The 14,152-nt window shown below is 43.6% G+C and overlaps 1 protein-coding gene across 2 annotated transcripts in view; it reads right to left on the reverse strand.

The window, feature by feature from the left end:
• The window catches only part of Rimklb (ribosomal modification protein rimK like family member B), a 32,475-nt gene extending 18,803 nt beyond the window's left edge, over positions 1-13,672 (reverse strand). Inside the window, exon 1 of one of the 2 annotated variants that reach the window (XM_060384160.1) lies at positions 13,548-13,672. The gene's annotated coding sequence lies outside the window, so the exon portion shown is untranslated. Of the gene's footprint in view, positions 1-12,533; positions 12,799-13,547 lie in introns of those variants that run through there. The other variant, XM_021650001.2, reaches the window with a different exon arrangement.
• Positions 13,673-14,152: the final 480 nt, after the last annotated feature.

A 14,152-nucleotide genomic window follows, 5' to 3' on the forward strand; every position in this document is an offset into this window, starting at 1 on the left:
GTCCTAGGCAGGGAAAGGGCCTATTTCTATCTCACGTGCTCAAGACTGATGCTATGTACACAGATACTTAGACGATTTGCTGCCTTACTGATGGCAAGTGCCTTTACCTGCTAAAGACATCTCCCTGGCCCCAATATTTATAATTTTAAAAGATGAGAGCCCCTCCCCCTAATAAAATGGCTACTTTTCCTACAGGTGTAAGATATAGGGAATTTCAGCAAATGTTAACATAAGCATAGTCCTCTTCCCCTAACCCCTTTAAACAGAATCTAACTAGATGAGGCTGACCTAGCAACTTTCCCATCTCCATCTCCAAAACATTGAGTGTAGGTGTGCGCCGCCAGGTCATTTCCTCTTATACTGTCAATGAGAGGTCAAATAATTCCTATCTCCTTTTTTATTTCTTCCAAAGTATCGAAGAAAACAATGCATAAATACCAAATTGTAAACACTAGTGAAAAGTAGGTTATAATTTAATGTCTGTATTAGTTTAGTCTGCATGTTTGCTATGTGCATACATCACGTTCATACCTGACAACTTTGAAGGCTAGAAGAAAGCAGAAATGAAATTACAAAAAGTTGTAAACTGCCCCATGTGGGTGCTGGTAACCAAACCAGGCTCTTCTGCAAGAGCAGCAAGTACTCTTAACTGCTGAGCCATCTAAATATTTGTAATTTTCCCTTGCAAAGCTCACCATCTACATGCCAATAATAATTTAAAAATTACTGCCTAGAATAACAGACTAAAGAAATGAAGTTCTTCACTTATGTCCTTTATCATAGCAAAGACTGCCAAGTTGTTTTTCTTTTTTTTTTTTTAAGAAAGGGTGTCAATATGTAGCTCAAACTAGCCTTGATATCAATCTACCCTAACTCTGCTCTCACCCCCACCCCCAGTGCTGGGAATACAGGTAAACACCACCACACCCAGCTCTAGATTATTTTTAAAATATTTTATACAGTATAACTATTTCTTCAAAATTTTAATTTTCATACTACACTAAAGCTAAACATAGTTCCTTTTTTCACCTTTCAATACTTTGAACTAAAACATTCTAGGAGCTAAAGCTTAGCATTCTAGTTCTTATTTCCAATGTCCTTAATAAACAAATATTCTCAAAATTCAAAGTTAAAATCCTTGAACTTTATGAACACTCAAAATTTTCAATGAGCTATAACTATCCACTACAGAATGATGGGTTAAAAAAAAATAAAATAAAGTATAACATCACAAAAGAAAAGTAGATGAAAATAAAAAATACCATGTTTCCCTTCCCTTTCCCACTGACTGAGTGTGTGGTCTCAAGGGTTAAAAAAGATATATATTAAGGGGCAGAAGCAGGGGACAGGGGACAGCAGCACTAGCAAAACCCTTTAAGGAAAAGAAAACGAAAGAAGAGAGCCATAATGTACCCTCTAAAGATATTAAGACATTTCAAGCAAGGAAACAAACAAACAAACCTTTCACTCCTTGGGATGAAGGGTCGGCTCTGTAGTTAAATAAAACGGAGGACCTAAGTTAACTTCCCAGCACCCACACATGGAGGCTCACAACTGTCTGTGACTCTGGCCTCCAAGTTTCCTCTTCTGACATCTGCAGGAGTCTCACACACACGGGGCACACAGAAAACTCGTACATAATAATAATAATTTAAAAGTAAACCTTTCATTCCATATAAGGCTAAAACACATGAAGTTGGAATTTAAATAAAGGCTAGGTTAAATATGCACACGCACACAAATACACACACTTATCCCTCAGTAGCCAAGGAAGATTGTTTCTAGGAGCCACCACCCAGACTCCCCAGCATACAAAATCTCAAATACTGACATAACTCATAATGTGCATGGTGTTTAGACATAACCCATGTACATTATAGCATATACCTTATTTCTAACTGTATTGCTTACTTCCTATTGTTGATAAAACACCACGATCAGGACAACTTTTAGAGTCCATCATAGTGGGGACGTGACAAATTTTCAATCCTTAGAGATGAATACAAAGGGATGGCAGTATATTAATATGGAACAGAATCTGTGTATCATTCTATTATAATTTGTATCTAATTCTATTATAAAATTCTAATACCATCTCAACAATCCAGAAATGGCTACAGATATGTTCTGTGTAAAAAATAGATACAGGTATCTACTGAATGTTGGGATCCTTCAAGCACCTCCTTTATCCCTGACAGCTCTCCTGTCCACAAACCTCAGACCTTCATTCTAAACCCATTTTCTACTACCTAGAAATGCCATTTTCACCCAGATTTCAGCTATTATTGAAACATAGACCTAAGTAATGTCTTTCCAATTATGATCTCATCACTGAATTTTAAATCACATTGAAATAAAGTCACTGGCTTCCCTAACTAAATGTCATCCTCTCTTGCTTCACTGAGCTTTGTAATTTCTTAATTCACATCTGCTTTAGCACCTATACCCATCCACCCTCCATCGTGATCATTAAAATCAGCCTGGCTAGCTTACAATGCCCATCTGTTTGATCATATACTGCACTGTATGTTCAAGGCATTTTGTTGACTTAAACATCATCTTCCAAAATGTGGAAAAGCCTTATCCAACCAAATGAAGGCCTTGCTAAAGCACAGAACTGCCAAGACTGATGTCTCACAGAAAAGAGTCACAAAACTGCCACCACACCTTCAGTCTGTTTAGCATGCTTGAAGACAGCAACTCCCAACTCGTGTGTTTATGAGCTGTTGGCCATCTCAACAGCTCTGGACTTACTAATCTCACAATTATATAACCTATTCTTCATACATTTACTCTTGTTTTTCTGGGCAACACTAGCTGATATACCTATCCTAACTGTGATACTCAATTCAAAACTCAGTCACCGTTTTTTTTTTGCTTCCATCTTTCCTTTGCTACTTCCCCAAAGGCACACAAACATACAAAGTTAATTTTATTTTTGTATTACCTGAATTTCACTGGTCTCTTCATCATACACCCAGAACACTGTAAAACATCTCCCTTGTGAACCACCACACTGCCAGCCTATTCTTAAACTTCCTGTTACTTGAAAAATGTACTCTTAGACCTACCTACTTAGAATATTGTGGACTGAAATGTTTAACAAAACTGTTTTTCCTTCCTCTGGCAGTCTACATTATACAGAAATACCCACTCTACTATCATACCCATCCTCTACCACTACTGCACTATAATTTGGGGAGTATTTTCATTACATTTATTGGGAGGGATCCTTAACTTATGTGCCAATGCATTCATACAGAGGTTGGAGGGCAACTTAGCCAAGTCAATTCTCTCCTTCCACCATGTAGGTTCTGAGGTCAGACTCAGGTTGCTAGACTTGTAAGCATCTTTACCTGCTAATCTATCATGCCAACCAGGTTTGTTTGTTTTTTGCTGTTGTTTTGTTGTTTGAAACAGGGTTACACTATGTAGGCCTGCCTGGCCTGAATCTTGCTTCGTAAACAAGACTGGGATTAAAGGAATGTACCACCTTTAGAACAAGGGGCTTCTCCACTTGTTATATAAATCAATTGGTCAAATATCCATGCAGACATTCTTTAATACACTCAACCATCTGTATCTGCAAGTTCTATCTACAACTGAGGACTGAAATCATTTAAGACCAAAAAAAAAAAAAAAAAAAAATTCCAGAACTAGTAAAATAGCTCAGCAGCCACCATGCCTAGCAGATTCAAGTTTCTATAAACTAGGATCTGCCAGTGCTCTAAGAGTAATTCTTAAGCCTTATGTTTTCACAACACAGGGGAAACTTCAAAATAAAGGCTTAAGTTACTACTTTCCAAAGATTCCAATAGCATCAAGTAGCACAAACAAAATTCTATGGAAGGAAAAGCAGTGTGGCAAAAGAAACATTCAGCGTGGAGACAGCATTACAGGACGGAAATTGTTGCCAGTTATACCTCAGATGATGTCTGGTCTCTAGCCTATAGGAAGACTACAAAAGTACAAAGGTTCTTTTACACACACACACACACACACACTCACACTCATCTTGGCCTAAAGAGATGGCACAGCATGTAATGGGCTCAGTCCCCACCGTCCACATCGTGGCTAACAACCATTTGTAATTCTAGTTTCAGAGGGTCTGATGCCTTCTTGCCAGCATCAAGCATACACATGGCATAACATACATACAAGCAGGCACTCATACATACACATAATAACTTTTAGAAAACCTTCCAAAAAAATGAATGGGCTAATGAGAGACCTTGTCTCAAACAAAGGTGGAGAGGGAGGGATGATAAAGAACTGAAGACAGTACTCAAAAAGAAACAAAAATAGCAAATATATTGTGAGCCATCAGGGAAGTGCAGATTAAAACTACTTTTGATACTACCCCTCAGTGAGAATGGTTATCATGTAAAGAAACAACAAACAGTTCTGAAATGGAAATGGGCCTTCACTGCTGTTAAGAACACTAACAGGTGAGGCAATTACAGATCAGTATGGAACTCTTCAAAAACAAGCAAGCAACCCAACAAAAATGCACTCTAGGACCTGGCTATTCAACCTCTGGGTATATACCCAAAGAACTCTAAATCCTACCATAGATATTTGCATGTCCGTGTTTATTTCTATACCATTCACACAAGCTAAGAAATGGAACAAAGTCCAGATGAGTAAATACTGAAATACACACACATATACACATATATAATGGAATTTCATTCAGCTTTAAAGAAAAATGGCATTTATAGAAAAGTGGAGCTGAAAATTAAGAGTATTACATAAAATAAATCAGACTAAAAGAAAAATATTGGCTTTTCTCATATGCAGATCCTAGGTTTAAATTTTTTACATGTATGCACACATGGGAGGAGTCATGAAACTATAAAGGAGACCATGAGGAAGATGAAACCTTAAGGGAGGAGAGAAGAGGATAATAACATGTATGTGACACACAACAGCGGGAGGTGAAGCTTAGGGAACTCCTACACAATCTCACTTACTTAATCTCACAGATTTCAGGCAGACAGAATGGTTTAAAAAAGACTTTAGCAGTGACAGAAAAGCATGATCACCACTGTCTCCTAATATTCACAAGTATACTGCACAAAAACAGACCAAACATTTAACCCTCAAAGTTTTCATGTCCTATCCATCTCAACAGAGACCCCTCTTCATGACACTCAAAAGGTGTACAGCTAATTTACATGTGGCCATTTCCCCATCCCTCTACCAAAAGACTACAATAAAATGTTCTACCATCAATCTTCATAAAAACCACAAAAGGCAACTGAGATATGACACAATATAAATGGCATGTATTATTACAAGAACCTATCCAAGATGCTACAATAGTAAAGCCAGGAATACTATTAAGGTTTTCTGATTCCAGCATTTTGAAAGTGTATTTTAGCCAAGTCTCCTTCCACATCATCTCCCAACCGCACTATTGTCCCTAATTATCCCTTAAAACTCCTCTTCACATTTTAACATACATAAAAACTTTGGATAAAGAAAAAACTCATTTTGGATGGCTATATATACCAAATACAATGCTAATTTACCATTTCATCAACAAAACCATCCCTCTGACACAGGCCTGTCTTCATCTAACAGTGAAGCTGGTTGGCAGACAGAAAGTAGTAGAACTCAGACTGACTTCAAATTCCTTACTCTGTAACAGACTGTAACAAGTATGGCTGTACTTGCTTGCTCCTTAACTATCAAGGGTCAGACTGCCATGTAAACTGTAGGCTTTCTTGAAGCTAGCTATGGTCCTAACTAATTTTTGCCAACAAGATTTGAATGAGTTCAAGTACTGCACTGCAACTTCTACAAGTCACACCTTTAGCAGCATCTTCTCTAGCCCTTTGTTCACCACGCACCCAGAATACGGATGCTGTGGCAGCCCACCTAAATGATGAGGAGAGGTCAACCTTAACAAAACCACAGCTGTTCCAGGGCTCGTCTGGGTAAAGCCAGGGCCTCAGAGCCTCTAAGACAGTGGTTCTCAACCTGTGGGTCACAACCACTTTGGGGTGTCACCTAAGACCGCTGGAAAACACAGACATCTAGGATTAGTAATGAAGAAGAAATGATAAACATTTTATGGGGAACCAACATAAAATGTTTTAAAGGGTCACAGCTTTAGGAAGGTTGAGAACTACTGCTCTAGGACCTCTTACAAGAATACAATGACACCTGCAAGTTTCTGTTATAGGCCACTGTAACGTTCCTGATACTTTACCCTACCCATGTTCAAAAGTTTTAGGAATTTATTTCTTTGACCACTTACTTGTGTTATATGTTAGTAAGAAATAGTTATCAAGCACTTATATATACACAACTTTCTCTTCACACTAAAAAGACCATCGTTTTTCTTTCTGTTGGCATTTATTTTGCATGGCATCTGAGTATTGCTATATTCATTAAAAAAAAAAAAATCTACTAAAGCCTGGCATGGTGGCTCATACCTTTAATCCCAGAATTTGAGAAGGAAAGGCAGGCAGACATGAGTTTGAGACCATCCTGTCTACAAAGTAAGTTCCACTCAGCCAGGGCTATTTAGAGACCTGTCTCAAAAAATTCTAATAGAATAAAAAGAACCTATTCTATCCCAAATATTAACCATACAACCAAATAAGAAAACAAGTGGATAGAACAATTAATTAAGTAATCCATATTACCACTTAAATACCTATGTCGTACTCTACCTGAAGATACCAAACTAAAGATAAAGAGCTAGACATGGTGTCAGCACATACAAAAGTAAAAACAATCTAATATTAAACTGTTATTGAGTGGGGCAGCCAGAGGGCCTGGTGAGAAAAAGTACTTGCCATAAGCCTGATGACCCAACTTCTATCCCTAAAACCCAGGATGAAAGGACAGTACCAAACAAAAGTTGTCCTCTGTCCTCCAGCCCATGTATAAACACAAGCAAAATGCATCATTTTTTAAAACACAATGAGCAAGAAGTCTGACATCACTTCAGGAAAATGCAAGCCCAAACCATAATGAAGCATTGTGTATGGTGAGTACAACACACCTGTATTCCCAGCATAGGGGAGGCTAAGGCAGAAGAATGACTTTGAGACCAGGTTAGAATACAAAGACCCCAACTCAAAAATTAAAGCAGGGTTCCAAATAGGTCTCCATACAGCTACACTCACAGGAGCATTAATCATAATAGCTACATAATAGGAACAACTAAATATCACTGATACATGAATAGGTAGGCTAAGAGTGTGAGTGTCTGCATGAAAAAACTGTTTTGTATTTCAAGACAGGGTTTCTCTGTGTAGCCTTGGCTGTCCTGGAACTTGCTATTTTTATAGATCAGGCTGGCTTCAAATGGAGATTCACCTGCCTCTGCCTTCTAAGATTAAAGGTGTGCACCTCTGCCACCTCTACTAGCCTTAAAGAGAAATTAAATTTGGAGCCTCAGTAGTTAAGAGTACCTACTGCTTTCAGTCCAGTTCCATGTGATCTGGCACCCTCTTCTGGCCTCCAATGGGAACCACACACACATAGTACACACACATACATGCAGGCAGGCAATATATTCATATACATAGTATAAAAATTAATCTTTATAAAATGAAATTTTGGTAAATGCTACAACTTTAATGAATACTGAGGATATCACATTAAATCAAATATGTCAATTACAGAATAACAAGGCATGGTTTTACCTTAATGAGATACGCTAGTCAAAATTATGAAACAGGATGGTAATTATCAAGGGGCTAAATTATAAAAAATTATCATCAAATGGATAGAGGTTCAGTTTTGCAGTAAAGATCCTGAAAATGGAGTTAGTGAAAAATGGTAACATGTTTTATTGTAATACAAGAAAATTAGAAAAAAAAATGAAATAAATCCTAAGTGAACTGTAAATTTTTACATACTTCCAATTCTAATTAGAAAAACATTACCCTTTCTTAAACTGTCTGTAGCTTTAATTATTAAATTCTCAGCCTTTGGTCTATCATCTATAGCCAACTATAAATAAACTCTAAGATCAAAACAAAAATTCCAATGTGTTTACTTAATGGAGGATTGTTACAAAGTATCTCTGTAAGACTGCACAAAGTTTCAAAAAAAAAAAAAAAACCTTTGAGGTACAAGGCACAGTGTAGCTCAAAGTTCCTTACATTTAAGAAAAAATGCCAAACCTCCCCAAATTTTCTTTCCAGACATTACTGGCTTTGATAAAGGAATTTGAAAGCCACTCATTTACTGGAGCCCAAAAGAATGACCAAATTATATGTCAAAAGAATACGCTAACAACTGAGCAGTCCAAAACATTGAGAAGAATTACTAATACTGTTAGGGAAATTTACATAAGCTTCCAAAATGCAGTTTTCTGATATAGTACGAAAACTCAAATGCTACCAAAAATGGGAAAGCGCAGCAGTATCAGACAAGTGGTCTTATGACTATTACACAGCAATTCCAGGTCTTTCTTTCAGACTATTAAGTATAAGAGAATGAAGCTATCTAGCAGTATCAGAAGGGGGAGGGGGAGATACAGAAGATTGTAGGAAGCACTTAGGTGATGAGTAGCTTTATTTTTTTGTCACAACTTATACTGACATACTTTCTCTGTGAGAGAAAGGGTAGTAAGATTAATCAATCAGGCACATAAATGCAAAGTTTTTAGCAGCTCCTCAATCCAGCTGGTACGTGTCTTGTAAGGATCTGATACTTTCCATACATGGCCAGGAAAACTGGCAGATTAAAAAATACCATGATCAACTGGGCGATGACAGCAGAGGCAGGCTGATCTCTAAGTTCGAAGCCAGCCTGATCTACAGAGTGAATTCCAGGACAGCCAGAGCTACACAGAGAAACCATCTCAAACAAACAAATAAAAAAAACCAGCAGTGCACTGATTAATGAAACTGGACTGCAAACTCTAAGGACAGAATCACTTCTGTTTACTCTTGCTGTTACCCCCAATGCGTGGCATAACACACAGTCTGTATGTATTAGGTTGCCAAGTTAAGGGATAAGATTAAGAGCTGGCAGTGTGTGTGTGTGTGTGTGTGTGTGTGTGTACACACTCACTCACTCGCTCGATCACTCGCTCGCTCTCACGGGCTGTGGAGAGCTCAGCAGTCTAGAGGCTTGCTGCTCTTACAAAGAGCAGTCTGGTTCCCAGCAGCCATGTGGGATGTGGCTCACAAGCACCTGTATCTCCAGCTCGGATGTGACAACGTTTTCTGGCCTCTGAGATCACCCGCACACACTTGCCACGCCACAGATATATAAAAGCGGAGAAGAGATCTGTTTTGAGTTAGCTGTGTGAAATACAAATTAAATTCCAGACAAGTGTGTATCCCCGTGAGACACAAATGTAACCTAACCATCTGACGTTAATCTCCACTGTCAGCCTGGACTTAGAATCTCCTTGGAAATGCATCTGAGTGTCTAGGAGGGTGCTCCCAAAAGGGTCACCTGAAGGAAGAACTGCCCTGAATGCAGGCAGCATGAGTGTTCCATGGGCTAGGGTCTACATGGGAATAAAGAGGACGACGTAAGCTGACCACCAGCATTCATCTCACGCTGCTTCCTGACAGACACACAATGCTCCATGCCTCCCCAAGAGGGACTGTATCCCCTAGAACAGAGGTTCTCAACCAGCGGGTTGTGACCCCGCCAGGAATCCCCCATCAGATCTTTACATTACAATTGATAACAGTAGCAAAATGGCAGTTATGAAATAACAAAATGATATTTAGAGCCCTGGCTGTCCTAGAACTCTTCCTGTAGACCAGGCTGGCCTCGAACCAGAATTAGAAAGGTTGAGAAGCACTGCCCTAGAACTACAAGCCAAATTAAATCCTTCCCTTAAGTTCCTTCACATCAGATATTTGGTCACCTTAACAAAAAGCATAGTTAATATACTGTCAATATTAAGTTTATTTTTCCAATTTTTCTTAATGAAGGTGGGCAACAGTGATAGTTTCCCTAACATACACAAAGCCCCAGGTACAACCTTAGCACTGGGGAACAGGAAAAAAAAAGCCTAATGTAGCTGATATGATGACACACATTTTTTTATCCCAACATCTGTGAGGCAGAATTCAAGCACAGCCTAGTATACAGTGAGAGACCTGCCTCAAACAAACAAACAAACAAACAAACTCTTCACCAGCCTGATAGACTGAGTTCCAGAACAGCCAAGGCTACACAGAGAAGCTTTGGGGGGGTGGGGGGTGGAAGACACCACTCTTTACACAGCCTGATGCCATTATCACATATTTGATCCTGAAATTGTCTTAACAGTTACAGTTCGAAGAACAAAAACAAAATTTTAGTACAGGGGGCAAAGAGCACATGGTGGGTTCCATGCACTCCAGCCTCTAAGGGAATAGGGGTGACTGGGTTGCAGCTTTTGTGCCCAAGCCAATTTTGAGAAGGGAGAAACACTGGGAAACATTTAAAATAACACCTTGGCATTTGTTACTATGAAGCCAGAAAGTCCTTCCTACAAACCTGAGCTGTGCAGAGTCCCAAGGCACATGGAGCTAAAGTAGCTATGTACAGATATTTTTTTGGAGGTTCCGTATTATTTCTCAACAACCTTAATAAGACAAGCAAGAATATTCCAAAAAAGATGGTCTCTTTAACATCTGTAACTAACCTTGCTCACCTTCTCTTGGAACAATTGTATGTCAACACAGCTAACAATTTCTCCCTCATATTTTAAAATAACATAATGACTTTGATTTCTTAAGTTTTTAATGTTTATGACTTTATCCCATCTACAGAATACTCTGCCAGAAAAAGTCTCCCTAGGAATCCACATTATTAAAACGCTCCCAAAACATCAACCGCAAGCAAGTTGAAATAAAATCCGTTCTCTTCATACTTGTTTTTTCTCTCGCTCTCCACACGGAGTCATAGTTTTCCTCCACCCACCTTTCGCTCAGTTTACGATGCTATCAATGCCTATTCCCCACGAGTAAAGCTACTCCTGCTTCTCAGAGTAAAAAAAAAACAAACAACAACTTCCTTGCCCTCAGTTCCTGTCAGTTCAGGGCGGAGTGGTTCAACTGCCACAGTGTGTGTGTTGGGGGGGGGGGGGGGAGCGGATTTCTTACCGTCATTCTCCCACCCCTAAGCCCCGTGCAACTACTGAAGTGAGTGTATTCAACAGGGACTCAAAAATGTTTCCCGTAAAACTGTCCAGTCTAACTAACAGAAGCCAGATGGTGGGCAACGGGCTAAATTTAGGTTAGGTACTGTGCTCCTTAAGCGATGCAGGGAGAAAGGACTAGGCAGTAGTTCTTGACTGAGAGGGGGGCTGTATGGGACTGGACTCACACAAAACACATGGGACTCCTCATGTAAAGGGGCTACCAACAAACAGAAGGAAACAAGTGGAAAAAAGAAAGTTTGCCAACCAAAAGGGGTACTGACAAAGAATACACAGGTTACTTCAAAATAACCAAGGAACTACTAAGAAGGATCAACAATGGCTTCTTGAAAAAGTAAAGGATTAAATCTTCAATCTCCCTGACTGAAATTTGTTTTATTCCAAGTATCTTAAAAAGTACTGTCAATTAATTGCTTAAGAGATTGTCTTAAAACAGAGAATATAACCTTCAAGCTACCCATTGTGAAAGGGAAGAGACTTAAATGGTATTTAACGATTAAGAATGTCCAGAAAGAAAAAAAAAAAAAAAAAGCCAACAAGAACAACAAAAAGACCTTCCATACGAAACTGGTGTACTTTCTACATAGATTTGAATTTAAGCCAACTTCAGGGACATTGGGGAGACTGTAGGCAACTGTTGGGAGAATAAAATCACATCAAAAGAATTCACATTCAAATTGCGCACAGCTCAGTTGGTATAAAAAAAAACCCGTTGATAAAATAAAATTAACACCCCATCTCTATTCATCAATACAAACCGAACAGAACACAGGGATTACAAACCCGGGATAAGAGACATTAAACTAATAGGCCTGAAGTTGTCTTCCCTATCTGGATTTTTTTTTGGGAGGGGGGGAAGGGGGTATTTCTACTACAGTCAAGCATTCAATTATTTGGTCACCTCCTCCTTGTTCGGAAGGCTGTTAAAGAAGAAGAAGAAAAAAAAAAAAAGATGGAAACAGTTACTCTAAACTGAACACGTTACGGGGGACGTAGTAAGATCCGGGTGAGGCTCACAGCATCCTCCTGCCTCGGTCGCCTCAAACCCTCAGGAGGAAGCAGGGACGGCGGGCGACAACCACACCCCTGAGGACGGCCGAGCAGCCCGCACGCCTCCCTCCCCGCAGCCCTCCCAGGCTTACCACACCCCCTCGGCGCCGCGACAGAACCGGACGGCTTCCCCGCCGCGATCGCCGCCCCCCGCCGTCCCCCCGCCGCCCGCTTCCGCCTCGCCCCCGCCCACCGACTCCGCGACCCAGCGACCACCGGCCTCCCTGCTCGCCCCCGCGCACACGGCGCCGCGTCCGCCCCCGCCGCCGCCGCCGCCCGAGCTCTGCGCCCCCGGCCGTGGGGACGCGTCCCCGGGGCGCCCGGCCCCGTCGCCCCCGCCGCTCACCTGGCCGCCGGCTCCTCCCGCCGCCGCCGCCGCCGCCGCCGCCTCGGAGCGAGCTCGGGCCGCGGGAAGTCCGCTGAGGAGGGGGAGGGGGCGGGATGCCGGGAGCCGCCTCCTTTCTCCTCGCCGCCGGGCTCCCGCAGCCAGGCCCGCGCGGCCCTCGCCCCCCACGCTCGCCCGCTTTCTCACGGCCCCCGCGGCTCCGGCCGGCCTCGCCCGCCCCCTCCCCCCCGGCCCCACGCCCGCACTCCCGCTCTCTCTCTCTCTCCCACACACGCTCACGCCCGGCCGCTCGCTCGCTCGCTCGTTCGCTCGCTCCCCCCCCTCCCTCCTCTCTCCACTCGCCTGTCGCCCCGGACCGCGCGCGCGCGCCACCCCGCTCTCGCCTCTCTCTCTCACACACACACACACGGCTCGCGACGCCCCGCGTCCCACCCCCCCAACCCAAGACCGAGGCGCCGCGCGCCCCCCCGCCCGAGCCGAGCCGAGCGCAGCCGAGGACCCGCGCGGCCCCGCCCCCCTCGGCGCCGCACTCGCGGGCGGGGGGCGAGGGGGCGGGGCCGAGCGCGCCCGGGCGGACTGACACCTGCGAGGAGGAGGCGGCCGCCCAGCGGGCCGGAGGGACGAGCGGCCTCGGGGACCGCGCGCGCTCGCTCGCTCGCTCGATCGCGTGGGGAGGAAGGGGAGAGGGGCCTCGCGGGCGCTCCGAGGACGCGCCTCGCCCGCTTCGTCCCCCCCCGCCCCCCCAAACCGTCCCCTTGGGCCCGGGAGAACGGGTAGGGGGGCGAGGTCGGCACCGCGAGAGTAGGCCCTGCCGTTGTGCGCCCTCCCGCCCGCGCGGAGCCCCTCCTCGGGGCCGCGGCCGTGCGCCCCAGGATGCCCGCCCGCCTCGCCGAGCCTCCCCGAGCGCGGCCGGGCCTGGGGACTCGCGCCTCCCGCGGTGGCGCCAGCGGTCCCGCCTCACGGGGAAGGAAGGCAGGGGGTTTGCGGACAAAGATGACGATGCGAAGACAATACCTCTCCGGCGGGGGAGAGGCGGGTTGACCGCGGCCTCGGCGGAGCGTGGTCTACGCGACGCGACGGGAGGCTGAGGCAGGAGGATCACGGGCGCGGACCCTGGGCCACAAAGGGAAATAGATGGCATCGTAAATTCTGTGGGCTGGGCAGGTTCGGGGACGGACGAGGAAGCTGGAGCCAGCTCGGCCTCTTAGAAACCCAGCGTGGACCTACGAGGATGTCCCTGAGCTGATGTCAGAACAAACAGATCATGGGTTTAAGAGCATTTCCTAGATCCTCAAACCTTATTAAAAAAAAAAAATTACTGTCCAAAAAAAGAGGCTAAACGTTTGACAGGTTCCACTAAACCCCCCTTTGTACACCACGAATGAGGCCACGGGTGGGGAGTGACGCCCCTTCTTCACATTGAAATTTCACTCCTAAGTGACCCCAGTCACCGAAGATCCCGGATGTGAGTTACGCTTTCCAGCAGTTTGTTGCCCCCCCTGTCTCAAATCACTTCAGCCAACAACTTCTCTCCACGTCTCTTAGTCATTCCATCGTCTTGGAGGGCGCGGGGAGGATGGTCACCGCTGCAGATTTCAGACACTGAGCCCTGGGGAATG

The sequence above is a fragment of the Meriones unguiculatus genome, chromosome 5 (genome assembly GCF_030254825.1).
Source record: "Meriones unguiculatus strain TT.TT164.6M chromosome 5, Bangor_MerUng_6.1, whole genome shotgun sequence".
Lineage (NCBI taxonomy): Eukaryota > Metazoa > Chordata > Mammalia > Rodentia > Muridae > Meriones > Meriones unguiculatus.